This window comes from Macaca thibetana, chromosome 6 (assembly GCF_024542745.1).
Source record: "Macaca thibetana thibetana isolate TM-01 chromosome 6, ASM2454274v1, whole genome shotgun sequence".
In the NCBI taxonomy this organism is placed as follows: domain Eukaryota; kingdom Metazoa; phylum Chordata; class Mammalia; order Primates; family Cercopithecidae; genus Macaca; species Macaca thibetana.
In genome coordinates, this window is record NC_065583.1 from 92,961,807 (window position 1) to 92,975,609 (window position 13,803).

Below are 13,803 nucleotides of genomic sequence, written 5' to 3' on the forward strand. Positions count from 1 at the left end.
ATAGTGGTTTGAAAGTAAAATTACCATCGCTCTTGTTTTTGAGCACATGTGAGGTCAGTAACACCACATTTCAAACCACATTAATTATCCAGTTGAATGAGTAATGCTATAAGAATATTCTGCTTGTCCTCTCCCCAGCATGGTCTGGTAGGAAGGACCACTAGTCTGTGGGAAACCACCAACCACAAAATAGACAGCATGAAGGAGTGGCAGAAACCACTGTAGCTGTCATGGAAAATGTACTAAATGGACTACTGTTGTTGTTCTGCGTGTATGCATTGCATAGTGGGAGACTGTTTTAATTTTTCCTGTGATTTCATTTAAAAACTTAAGAAAGTAAACAGATACTATGGTAGGGAGTCAGCTAGAATCCTTTATGTAGCATGTGGTAGGAGGAAAAATCTGCTTTAAGCTTGAGTCAGGTAACTGAAAATTCCAGAGGTATTCTGACTGCAGATATAACTGGATATAGAGCTAAAAAATGATTCTTTTTTTTTTTTTTAAATGATGTCTCCTTCCAAGGCTTTAATCTCTACGTTCTCCTCTTTTAGCTCTATTCACAGGTAACCTCTACACTATTTTCTTTCAAAACTTGCAGCCATTGCTCTGCCAGGACTTGGCTTAATTCAGATACCCATTATAGAATCAACATTGTGGTCAGGGAAATACTTGACTGAGCCTGGGCTATGGGACCAGAGTAGGGGAGGACAGAGTCTCCAAGTAATTGAATGTAGGAAGAAGTGGAAATTGATGTTGTGGAGGCAAACCACAAATGTATACTCCTGGAGTGTAGGTTTTTCTACTACTGGTCTCTCTTTCTTTTGTATTTTGGGTGCTCCTGAAACAGACATAGCTATAAGATTAAATTTAGAGAATCTGTCTTGTCATAAGCTCACAAAGAAGGATATAGTCACTCCTTTTTGTTTTTCATGGTTTTCCAACTATGGAAACCATTACACAATTTATGCAAGAAAAACATCAGGAGTAGGTCCTCAGGGTTACATCAGTTTCTTACAAAATGGAGAATGACATTCTAAAAATCAGATTACTTTTAGTGTAGAACTATTGAGGTACTGATGTTATCTGCTGGGTGGTCTGGAATGGCCAAATATTTCAGTAAACCTCTGCTTGTTGCTATTGATTAAGATATTTCAGTTTCATGTAATTTTCAAGATGGGAGCTGCAAGGCTTTTAATTGATGAAGGTAAAGAATGTCTCCTATGAGCAAGAGAAGTCAACTGGACATTCAATAGCATGATAGAAAATTTTGGGGTTTTCTCCTGTAATTATTTGTATTCTTATTGAGAGTTAGGAGGAAAAAGGACAAATAGTTATAGGAGAGTTCTTTGAAAATGAATACTTTGAAAAAGAGGTTGCGATTTTAGCAGTTTCGTGAGCCACAGGGAGGCCTGGGAAGTGAAATATGTGTTTATGCATTTGCTGGCAGTTGAGTTTATGATGGAGAGAGGAATATGGAAAGACAAAAACACTTAATTCCTCTCACATTAGTATCTGATTAGAAAATAATTATTTCAGATAATTAAAAATAATTGTTTTGACTACTAGTTGCACCAAAGCTGTAACAAAATTTAAAATCATACTTTGGATTTTTCCTACCCGACAGAAAATGTGTTACATCTTTTCAAGAGAAACTTGTTGGTTCCTTGTGGAAAATAGAATAGATTTTGTGATGCATCAATGAGACATAAAAATACAAGTGTTACCTTAGCAGTTATTTTTATTTATTTTTAATAAGATCATGGGTAATAAAGTACACAATGCTCTAATCCATATTTTTACTCTTTTCTAGGATAGTGTATTATAATAACTTCTTTGGATTGTCCATTTTTGTAACAAACTTATATCAGTTAATTACTAAATCTGAAGACTTCATCATGAAATAGATTATTGTGGTTTTCCTCAAATTGTTATGCTAGAAAGGAGAGGAGATGTGTTTGAGGAACAATCAATCAGTTGGCCACATCAAGAAGTTAACAATATAAAAGGTTAACACGAATAAAATATAAATTATATTATCAATAAATGAATATATTTAAAAGCTATATTTGTATTTCATGATGGGTTATATTGTACAATTGGGTTGCCAGAAGAAGAGATGAATGTATTTGTAAAATCACTAAATCTTTACGGAAATTGATGTATCTGAGGAGGTTTGTAGAAGGTGGAGTACAGAAAAGGTAGGTAGATATAGATGGGAAAATGATGCTGCGCTCTGGAGAATAGTCTGGGAATATCCTTGGAGTTAGGGGGACCAGTAATATTTATGTGAATGAAGGGTCAGAGAGCAGGCAGGTATGAAGAAGATTAAATAAGCAGCAGTCAATTAGCTTTCATTCCAACTGGTCACTTGAAGTCAGAGTAATCATTTTGAAGCACATGAGGATGACCTAGAATTGCTCAATCGTTGGTGAAATTACAAGTGTTTACTCTGTATCCATGAGTAATTGCACATACAAAATATATCCACGCCAAAATTATACACAGAGTGAGTTTTACTAGGGAACTTTATAGCCTTTATCTTTTATGCAATTATAGCTCTCTGAACTATGTATACAAAACAATTATAGAATTGTGGTTAACTACTTCTTTTAATCCCTCATATGTCCTGAAACAGTGATTTAGGGGAAAGAATAAAGAAAACAATTATGATTTCACCTACACAAGGTAGATAGTTCAATTTGTTGTTTCTCTGCAAGGTAATTTATCTACCATTTGCAATGGACTGATTGTTTATGTTTCCTCCAGATCCATAAATTGAAATCCTAACCCCCAAGTGATAGCATTAAGAGGTAGGGCCTTTGGGAAGTGATGAGGTCATGAGGACGGAGCCTTCATAAACAGAATTAGTGCCCCTATAAAAGACATTCCAGAGAGATCTCTTGCCCCCTCCAACATGTAAGGTTACATGAGAAGATAGCTGCCTACAGGTATTGGGCCCTCAGACACTGAATCTGCTGGTACCCTGATCTTGGACTTCTCAGCCCCTAGAACTATGAAAAATAAATTTACATTATCTATAAGCCACCCAGTCTATGGTATTTTTTTATAGCAGCCAGAATAGACTAAGACACAATGTACGTGTGAAAAACCCTAGTTTGTTATAATAAACTGAATTCCTGCAAAGTGAAATTTCAATTGTATAGTTCTTTTTTCCTTATTTATTTTTAAATTATAATTCCTGAAATAAAATTTTTGTTCTTTTGTAATGTGACTATTGGAGTTGTATTTGTGAGTTATATTTATTTGTCCATGTGAATGGCTTCTGTTCAGAGAAATATTTTAGAGGCATTAAGGCTTAAGAACTTAATCTGTGGAACCTGATGGAATTGTGCCTGAACTTTAGTGAAGTCACTTAGCAGGTGCTATGGTCTGAATATTTGTATTTATATGAATTTATATGATGAAACCTAATTTATTTATTTATTTATTTATTTATTTTAGGGTAATTTTTTTCTTTCTTTTTCTTTTTTTTTAAATTTATTTTTTATTGTTATTATACTTTAAGTTCTAGGGTACCTGTGCATAATGTGCAGATTTGTTACATATGTATACTTGTGCCATGTTGCTGTGCTGCACCCATCAACTCATCAGCACCCATCAAGTCGTCATTTACATCAGGTATAACTGCCAATGCAATCCCTCCCCCCTCCCCCCTCCCCATGATAGGCCCCGGTGTGTGATGTTCCCCTTCCCGGGTCCAAGTGATCTCATTGTTCAGTTCCCACCTATGAGTGAGAACATGCGTTGTTTGGTTTTCTGTTCTTGTGATAGTTTGCTAAGAATGATGGTTTCCAGCTGCATCCATGTCCCTACAAAGGACATGAACTCATCCTCTTTTATGGCTGCATAGTATTCCATGGTGTATATGTGCCACATTTTCTTAATCCAGTCTGTCACTGATGGACATTTGGGTTGATTCCAAGTCTTTGCTATTGTGAATAGTGCCGCAATAAACATACGTGTGCATGTGTCTTTATAGCAGCATGATTTATAATCCTTTGGGTATATACCCAGTAATGGGATGGCTGGGTCATATGGTACATCTAGTTCTAGATCCTTGAGGAATCGCCATACTGTTTTCCATAATGGCTGAACTAGTTTACAATCCCACCAACAGTGTAAAAGTGTTCCTATTGATGAAACCTAATTTATATGATGAAATTTATAATGATGAAACCTAATCACCAATGTGGTGATATTGGAAGGTGGGGTCTTTGTGGGATGATTAGATCATGAGGGTAAGCCCTTATAAAATAGGCTCAAGAGAGGTGCCTTGTTCCTTATACCTTGTGAGGACACAGTGAGAAGAATCAGAAAGCAGACATCAACTCTGCCAGTGCCTTGATCTTGAACTTTCTAGCCTCCAGAACTATGAGAAGTAAATATTGTTTATTAGCTACCCAGTTTGTGGTATTTTGTTGTAGCAGACTGAATGATCTAAAACACTGGTTTTGAAACCTTGGGCACATTGCTTAACCATAGTTAAGTCATAGTTTGCTTACTCATAAAATGGGCATAATGATACTTACCCCAAAGGGTTACTGTAAAGATTAAATGAAAAGTGATACGTGAGTAAATCCCTTAGCAAAGTTTCTGGCATATGGCAAATCATCAAGACAGGATAGGAAAAATTAGAATTATAAATTTTTTGTGAATTATATGGGAAATGAATATAAATTTTACACAATATAAATGGTTTGCATATAATACAAATTTAAGCTACTATTGTTTTATAAAGTCTATAATGATAGAGGTTTACACATCCCAAGGCTACCAGATACTATATAGTCCTTTGGTCCTCCTTCCTTCCTTCCTTTTTTTTTTTTTTTTTAAGAGACAGGGTCTCGCTCTGTTGCCCAGGCTGGATTGCAGGGGTGAGATCATAGTTCACTGTAACCTTAAATTCCTGGGCCCAAGAGATCCTCCTGCTTCAACCTCCTGAATAGCTAGGACTACAGGCACCCCTCACCACAACTTGCTAATTTTTTTTTCTTTTTTTGTAGAGATGGGGTCTGCCTATGTTACCCAGGTTGGTCTTGAATTCCTGCCCTCAAGTGATCCTCCTACTTCTGCCTCCCCAAAGAGTCGGTAGTATAGGTGTGAGCCAACACACCCAGAGTCTGTCTTTCTTTCCTTCCTTCCTTCTTTCTTTCTTTCTTTCTTTCTTTCTTTCTTTCTTTCTTTCTTTCTTTCTTTCTTTCTTTCTTTCTTTCTTTCTTTCTTTCTTTCTTTCTTTCTTTCTCTCTCTCTCTTTCTTTCTCTCTTTCTTTCTTTCTTTTTTTCTTTTCTTTCTTTTTCTTTCTTTCTTTTCCTTTCTTTCTTCCTTTCTTTTTTTCTCTCTGTCTCTCCCTCCCTCCTTCCCTTCCTCCCTCCCTCCTTCCCTTCCTCCCTCCCCCCTCCCTCCCTCCCTCCCTCCCTCCCTCTCTCTCTTTCTTTCTTTCTTTCTTTCTTTCTTTCTTTCTTTCTTTCTTTCTTTCTTTCTTTCTTTCTTTCTTTCTTTCTTTTTGTTCTCTCTCTCTCTCTTTTTCTCTTCTTTACTCCTTTCCATTCCTTTCTTTTCCTTTTCTTTCCCTCCTGGAAATTCTTGATTTAAAGAGTCTTGGGGGGAAGTCAAATACATAAAACAGAGGAAAACAGAGATGCTATGGCGATTGGTAGGGAGGCATGGTGCCCAAACTTCCATCCACTCAATCACTCATCCTGCTTCCCATCTCCTAATGGCATGGGAAAGGACACCAAAGAAACCCCAAAGACTCTCTGGAAGAATTTGAAAACCATTTCCTAATTCTCTGCTTGTCAGTAGAAGAAAATGGATCCCAAAGCTCTAGTTTTCTAGTCATTAAGATGGCTGGCGAGAGAGTCAGGATGACTTCCAAGTGTAATGGTCATTGTGCTATGACAACCTGCCTGATTCATCCTCTGCTAAATATATCTAAGGAGGTAGGAGACATCTGAAGCACTGAGATATTCATTCAAAAATGACCCCTGGAAGTTGCATATCTGGACAAGAGAAAGTTCACAGACTGCAATTTAAAATCACCAAGTAGTCCTGAAAACCTTAGTGTCCATAGGACTGTTTCTGGTATTTGCATGAAGCCCAGTGGTCCTATGGTAAGCACAGAGGTAAGATGGCCTTTTAAAAAAGTTTCGGAGAGGAGTTAAGGAAATGAGAGTCAGGACCATTGCACTTGCTCTGATTGATTTGTAGCTTAAAAGAAGGGACTCAGTTCAATCTAGATTTCTTCGTACTCCCAACATTAGTTAGAATCTACTAAGAAAATGTATCCAACACGAGAACCTAAAAACCATCAAATGTCCAATTCAGGCTACTTTTTATAATTTAAAAAAAGAAAAAGAACAAAGAAATGAAGAAAGACTAAATTAGTGTGTCTCCTCAGACTAGAGAGGCAAAGGTTGAGATGATGTAGCTGAAGCTCATGAAATAGCAAAGGATATGTACAGAGTGGTTGAGCATAGACTGCTCACTAAATCAAACAGGTGACAAATAGGTGGACCTCTTAAACCGATAAATTTAAGACTGATAAAGGGAAAACCAGTACATTTTCTTTCCTGATTGCACTTTGACTAAAAGAGTTTGAGAAGGTACCCACATTATTTGGCATAGTGATATGTTCTCATTTTTAATTTTGATAGAAAAGTCTCTGTATTATACTCACAAAATAAAAAGAATTGTGATTTGGATTTCCCAAGTAGCCTACATGATTTAATGTGCTTAGACAATTAGAATGATTTATTTGGGAATTTGGAGACACACAAGTTTCATTTGCTATTCTGTACACCATGCGTAGTCATTTGGAGAGAGATTGCACTCTATATAAAGTGTTTCTAACAGCTACTGACTTCCAAAGAAAATCTTTTAAAAATTCTTACTCAGGCCAAGGCAAGTGGATCGCCTGGGGTCAGGAGCTTGAGACCAGCCTGGACAACATGGTGAAACCCCGTCTCTACTAAAAATACAAAAATTAACCAGAAAGGTGGTGGATGCCTGAAATCCTAGCTACTAGGGAGGCCGAGGCAGGAGAATTGCTTGAACCTGGGAGGCAGAGGTTGCAGTGAGCAGAGATTGTGCCACTGCATTCCAGCCTGGGCGACAGAAGCAAACTCAATCTCAAAAAAAAATTAATAAAATAAAATTCTTACTTAATTCTTCTGATTATCTCAAGAAGAAAGTCTCAGTTTGATGTTAGATGTTTTTAACACCCAACACTTGCTAATATCCCTTTTAACAATGAATAGGAGTTCAGTAGACAACTGAATCTACGATGAACCTGGGTAGGTTTGACAAGGTTCAATGGGAAAAAAGGAGGAAGTCGAACCCTGTTAGAGATCAGTATAGATATTTGCACTATGACATCTGGAATCCACAAATCCAAGGTGTTTCCTATGTTAGTTTACTCAAAGGGTCTAGTATACTTGGAAATATTTTTATCAAAAACCCCAAAAACTACAGGCTTTAAGAAAGGTTAATCTAAATGCACAGAGGACAGAAAAATATTAAGAAGTCTCAGGGTGTATCCCTAGTCTTTGGTGTTTCATGTGACATAGTTCTTTATGCTCCTAGTAGAGACAGAATATTGGATGGACCATGGCTCAGACCCACTAGATTAATACTTGCGCTTTTAAGTAAAATCCTCTATTTCTTTGAAAATACCTCTTTTAAATTGCAGATGAAGCTGATCTGGGGAAAGGTGTCCCTAAAGAGAAAGTAGCGTAAGTGCCCATGTTAGTGCTATCTTACTGTGTGCACAGGATAAATCTAATGCAGATTGAACTAATCTAAAGTTCAACATCTGTTTCATTCCAAGTGGAACATTTGAAATTCAATGCAAAGAAGGACTTTCAAGCCTGGCTTTTATTCTGAACAACTAATTGCAGTAGTCAGTTTCCAATTTTTGAGTCCATAAAGCCCCTTAGCTAGCCCCAATAAAAGTCCCATAAAGTAGCATTATGTTTGATAAATGTATTATAAGTTTCGTTCTGTTTTTAAAAAGAACAACTGTACATAATTTTATAAATTTTTGAATTCAGCAATATTGAGTATCAGTAATATTGAATATCACGGTTAACAGCCTGTCCTCTGGAGCTGGACAGATGTGGCGTAGAATTTCACAGCTGTTACTGAATGATTTCGGGCAAGTTATTTAGCCTAAGTCTAAGATTCTTTTTTCTATAAAATGGGGATACAAATAATATCACATAGATAGCATTAATGAACTAATGCTTGTTGAAAGCAAGCATTAAAAATACAAAATAATTTAAGCAAGCTCTTAGCATAATACCTGGCAAAGAGCGAGGGGTCAAAACATTAACTGTAATTAATCGCCATCCTACTAGCAGCTTTATTCAGCACTGATCTTTAGATTTAATAGCTTGGTTTATAGAACACAGCAGGTTAAATGCATGTTTAAAAAGTATCTCTTGATATTTTCAAACCTGCAGATGTTTGACACAATGAAAATTAAAAAAGAATTTGTACTTTTTATCTGGAAATTTTGATATTTCAACATTCACAATGATAGCAATGTGAAGTATGCCCATCCTAGTCTTCATTTATTCATATTTTCTATGACACTCTCTTTAGCTAACTCTGCCCTGGAATGGGTTCTCTTTCCTACTTCCCTAAGGTAATAGAATGTATAGAACTGGAGGGTGAGAGCTCAGAGCTCATCTCTGGGACAGGTCCACCAACTTTGCTTTTTTATAAGGGGGAAACTAAAGTCCAGAAGGGTTAAGTGTCGTGCACAAGTTTGACAGAGTCAAAATTTAAACTGTTTCCCATGCTCATTTCATTGCATCACACTGGTCTTCAAAACTGGAAGGGCTCAGCACTTCTATCCACTACATTTTCTAGGCCTGATTAGAAGTTATTTTCTAGTGTATTCTTAAAGTTCAAACACAAACTTTGACTTCGATGCAAACATTAGTTTCACAAGATTTTTAAATGTTTTAGATATGCTTTCCAGAAGTTTAAGAGACTGAAGCTACACATTGTAGTCCATTTATACAAAGGAAAATGGACTTGACAAACACTGTTCTGGCAAGTCAGTGCTAAATATAATCTTAGTTAAGGAGATGTTTTCATTAAGCATCCTCTTTCAAATGCCAGCTAAAGCTTTTCTTGTGTATGTGCAACAGTGGGTATTACATGTAAAATATCCATATGTAATACATGTATTTTATTTATAACACAGAGCAGTCATAATGTATATTAGATACACAGTTATTGTTTAAATAATGTATTTGTGAATTCTTGATCATTTGTCTTGTTGTCTAGAGCCTAGGATAGTGCCTGGCACATAGGCATTCAGGAGATATTTACTGACATCCTGAATGAGTACTATCTGTCTTATAGAGAACGTGCTGTTGCCAATTAATGTGCTTTGTACACTATCTATCATGGCACAAAATTCAGCCCAACACCAATTTCAATCCTTGAAATATTGTCAGGAACTTAAAAAAAAAAGTGCAACTCAGTCATTCCAGCTTCTGTGATAGATTTTTTTAAAAATATGCATTTGAAAACTGTGATTATTATAGTATAATGTTACAAGTAAATTTCTCTTTGAGAATATATATTAAAATTTCCTTGCCTATAACCACCATACAGTGGCAAAGTAAAAACTCTAGTGGCGCCACAAAAACTCTTCAAAATAATTAAAGTAGAATTTCTGAGCAAATAGAATTAACAAGAGTCATGAATCAAGTCAGTTCGAAGGTGAAATTTTGTGTGGGGCATTGATATCATTTTGGCCCATTTAAGAAAGAAAGAGGACCTTGAAGAACATTGCTGTAAATCATGAGGAAACAGGAACATATTTTGGTTTTCTAGAATTAGTTAATTTTTTGTAAAACAATGTTTCTAAGAAGACATTTTATAAATATAGATATATTTAAAAATTTTCTTTCTCACTAAAGGATTGTGATGTTTCCAAACAGCATGCAGTTTTTCTGAAAATTTAAACCAATATTTTGTTGAAAAAAATGCTTTTTAAGATCATATGTTAAACCTTAAGGAGAAAACAGCTAAAACCCCAAATTGTGTGGAAAAAAGTCCTGTTCTGTAATTCTGTGTATGATGCTGGGATTAGGCAAACGACTGATGGCTTGATCTGTCAGGGGCTAACCTGAAAACTGCTGACTTCCTGGATGTGAGCCAAAGGTTGCCCTTGGGGTTAAGATAAGCCAGTTAATCTCCTGACTGAAACAACTAGTCTAGACATTGAATTGCTCTGGCACGGTACTTGTCAGGGATGTTGTGGATTGACTACATTCTAATTTTGCCCACTGTGTAGTCCTAGAATTGCAGGGTGTTTTGGACAAGAGGATGGCACAGTTGCTATAACTTGACTAATTCAGCTGCGGAGAGAATGTTATATAAGATGGGGTGCTGGGTTTTGCGTAAATTTTTTTAGATCAGTTCCCAGTCACCAATGAAGAGAAAATAGCTGCATAATAGGTCTAGCTTGTTTTATTCATGCGTAAGGATGTAATAAGGAATCTGTAAGCTGGTATTAGACTGTGCTTCTGATCCTCTGAGAGGTTCTTCTGGCTGTGAGGATCCTTAAAAGTCGTTGAGAGAGTCATTTGGGACTGCTGTATGCTGATGACTCTGAACTGAAAGACACATCTAAAGTGAAAAAAGAGTTTCTAAACAGCCAGCACAAAAATAAAGGCAGTCATTGGACATCAAGCAGAAATTTGACACAAAACTCTATCATTACCTGACATTTTGTTATAAGAAATGCTAAAGCAGATTAAGCAGAAAAATAAGTGATGCACAGGCCTGGAATATCCTCAACCTAGCAAGAATTGAAGACTCCAACCCACAACCTGGATGCGATACACTGACTTGACCCATTTTGATTTTCATCATATCTTATTCAAGACTGAACCCTTACTTCATTCCAAGATGTTTGGTGCTTGAAAGATGAACAAAATGAAGTTCTTCTTTTAATGACTTTATATTCCAGTAAAGATGGTCATATCAAATAAGAAAAGAATATAAACCCAAAAAAAGATGGACAGCCAGCATCACATACTTACTTAGGGGAAATTGAGACCTCAGCTGAAATAAGTGAAGGATTCTGTACCCATTTAGAAATGTGTCTTCTTTAATTTTCTCAACTTACTTTATACATTCTTCTTCTACTCATCTAAACCTGTAGCTACTATTGTATTCTCTAGACACCAAATATTTTATCTCTAACCTCCACTCCTTTCTGTTTTCTTTGCAACTACTTTTCTTAGGTTTTCAAAAGCTTTTTGTTTGAACTTTCCCTGGAATTATCTAACTCTTTGCCTTCTCCTCTTCTGTATACCTCCCTTTGGTCTAAAACAAATTCATGTCACCCCACTGCTTAGCATCTTCCCCAAACTTCCCTATCACTTGCAAGACAAAGTCCTTATTTCTTAACATGACTTATAAAGAACGTTTTGTATTAAGACCTGTCTACCTTTTCAGACTCATTGCTTCCACCTGTTCCTGGACCAGTCCTAGATGCCAGCAATAGAGAAATCCCTGCAGTTCCCCAAAGGTACCACATTCTTCTTTATGTCTCTTCTCTTCTATTCCATTTACCTGGAAAGTCCTTTTCTCCATTTATCTGCCTGCTGATTTATTCCAATCATTCCTCAAAAGTCAACTGAAGTTCATTTCTTTAAAATGCCTCCTGCCCACATTTCTAGACAAAATCATGCACTTTTGTTTCTGTGAGCTCTCATCACGAGCGGTAATTTTTTTTTTCATTTGTTTCATTATTTAGGATGTGAGAACTCAAAGGGCCAGTAACATGTGTTTGAGCATGTATTTATAGATACATAAACTCATCTTGTACTCCCTATGTTTACCACAATTTCTGGTTCAAAACCAGGTGCTTAAGAATAAGAAAGAATAGAAAGAAGAGCAAAAAAGAAAGAAAAAGCAAGCAAGCAAGCAAGCAATCAAGACTTTTCTATACTAACTATATACTGTTAGTATATAACAGTTAGCATAAACTGTTCTAATCAACACCCATGATTGTTTTACTAAGGTCTTTAAGAGCTCTGTATTCAATTATTTTGTCAACATAGAAACATTAAGATTTGGTGAAATTTAATCTTCATATACTTTAGCGTCTTATGATTTTTGCATCTCTAGGAAAAATGTCACATGTTCATGATTATTAAACACAGCTGTTTGATTGGCATTAAAATGGATCTGCCTGATAAGACCTGGAACTGAGAACCCAAACAGAGCCTAAGGTAAGCTCCCAAGGGAAGTGCTGGCAGTAGATATTCAGAGGCATTTTGGACAGTTGGACAATCAGAGTGAGACTGACCCACAAGCAGGCAAAACGTGTATGCATTAGCAGGTGTGTGGAAGAGGGCTAGGTTTTGACTGAGGGTTGGAGAGGACATGAGCTGGTTTTTGCCTAATAATGACTAATGAGTGATTTAGGCAGATGGAACCTCCATGAAATCTTCTGGAGGATCCTGCTGTTAGTAGTGAATACCCAGTCACAGCAACTGACACTCAGAGGCAGCTGACAAGCCTCGGCAGCCTTGGCAGGAGGGGCAAGTCAAAGTTCTAGGTGTCAGAGTGGAAGCAGAGAATCAAGCAGAAAATTGGTACAGTAGGATGGAGACCCAGAGTATTAGGACAGAGCTGTGTGGCAGAGGTTGGGTCACTGTGGAGTAAAAAAGAACTTGTCGTGATCCTGGAAAGTAGCAGCAAGATTACAGTAGGGCTGGCAGGAAGGTGACCTGATACTGAAACACTGAATGTGGCCTCTGTTGTCTCTTCAGATACAGGATTAGGAGCCATTGGGAAAGGCTTGAAGCTATAGCTTGTGAGAATGACCCTCAGTGCTAGAGAGATAATGGACAATAAGTTAAACTTCATTTTAGTCAGGCCCTGGGCACCTGTAGTGTCAAAAGCTTCTTCCACTATTGAGAATCACTAGAAAATTACCAAGAAATACCCAGTGGTCTATTTATTTAGTGGATGCATTAAAAAAATTCTTCAAATAGCCCCATTCTTAGTGTGCTTTGACCTGTACACTCCCTATAATTCAGAAGAGTGAAGAAAGAAACAGTGGAGGAGAGAATGTACTTAAAAATATACAGTTAACCTTTTCCTCAAAGCCAAAGCCTAAAGGGAGAATGGCAGTGTAAAGAAAGTAGGAGGAGGGACCAGGATGACTTCTAAGGGAAAAAGAAAGGCATCTTTTATCCAAAACTAAAGCAAAATAATGGCTATGTGATGTTGCTTTTTGTCCATAACTAGGTCATAATAGACAAATGCATTTCTAATGATGAAGAACTCTGGAAGGGATAGGATCAAGGAGGGGAAAAGCAAGCCTCCCTCAATGTGTACCACATTCATTTGGGACAAAGATGATGTAGGTGTGCTGCCTGTCAACTAGAATGTGCATGGGAAGGGGAAGAGATGAACAAGAACCGAGAATTACTCCTTGGGCCATGTTGGTCATTAGTAGAATAGGTCATTCATTTTGTCTTCTAGGATAGAATCTTTCTTTTTGATACCCAAGATGGCTTTGTGATGTGTCATCTTGGCTATGTTAAATCACTTTCCCCAGAATTCCCGTTCAAGTGTGTTTCTGGTTAGGGTGGACCTTAAAGGAGATTCTCTCACAAGAGTTGAAAGACAGAAGAGAGGCAGCTGTCATTTAATAGTGTACACACACCATCCTCCAGATATTCCATCAAATGCTAGTGTAGGTGCTGCTGGGAAGGGGTTTTCCAAATGTAATTAAAATTATT

The 13,803-nt window shown here is 36.9% G+C and overlaps 1 long non-coding RNA gene across 1 annotated transcript; it reads left to right on the forward strand.

The window, feature by feature from the left end:
- Positions 1-3,529: 3,529 nt before the first annotated feature.
- On the forward strand, positions 3,530-12,334 carry LOC126957500 (uncharacterized). Its single transcript, XR_007726796.1, has 3 exons — positions 3,530-3,639; positions 11,504-11,576; positions 12,179-12,334. It is a non-coding gene; the product is annotated as an uncharacterized LOC126957500 (long non-coding RNA).
- The last annotated feature ends 1,469 nt before the right edge of the window (positions 12,335-13,803 follow it).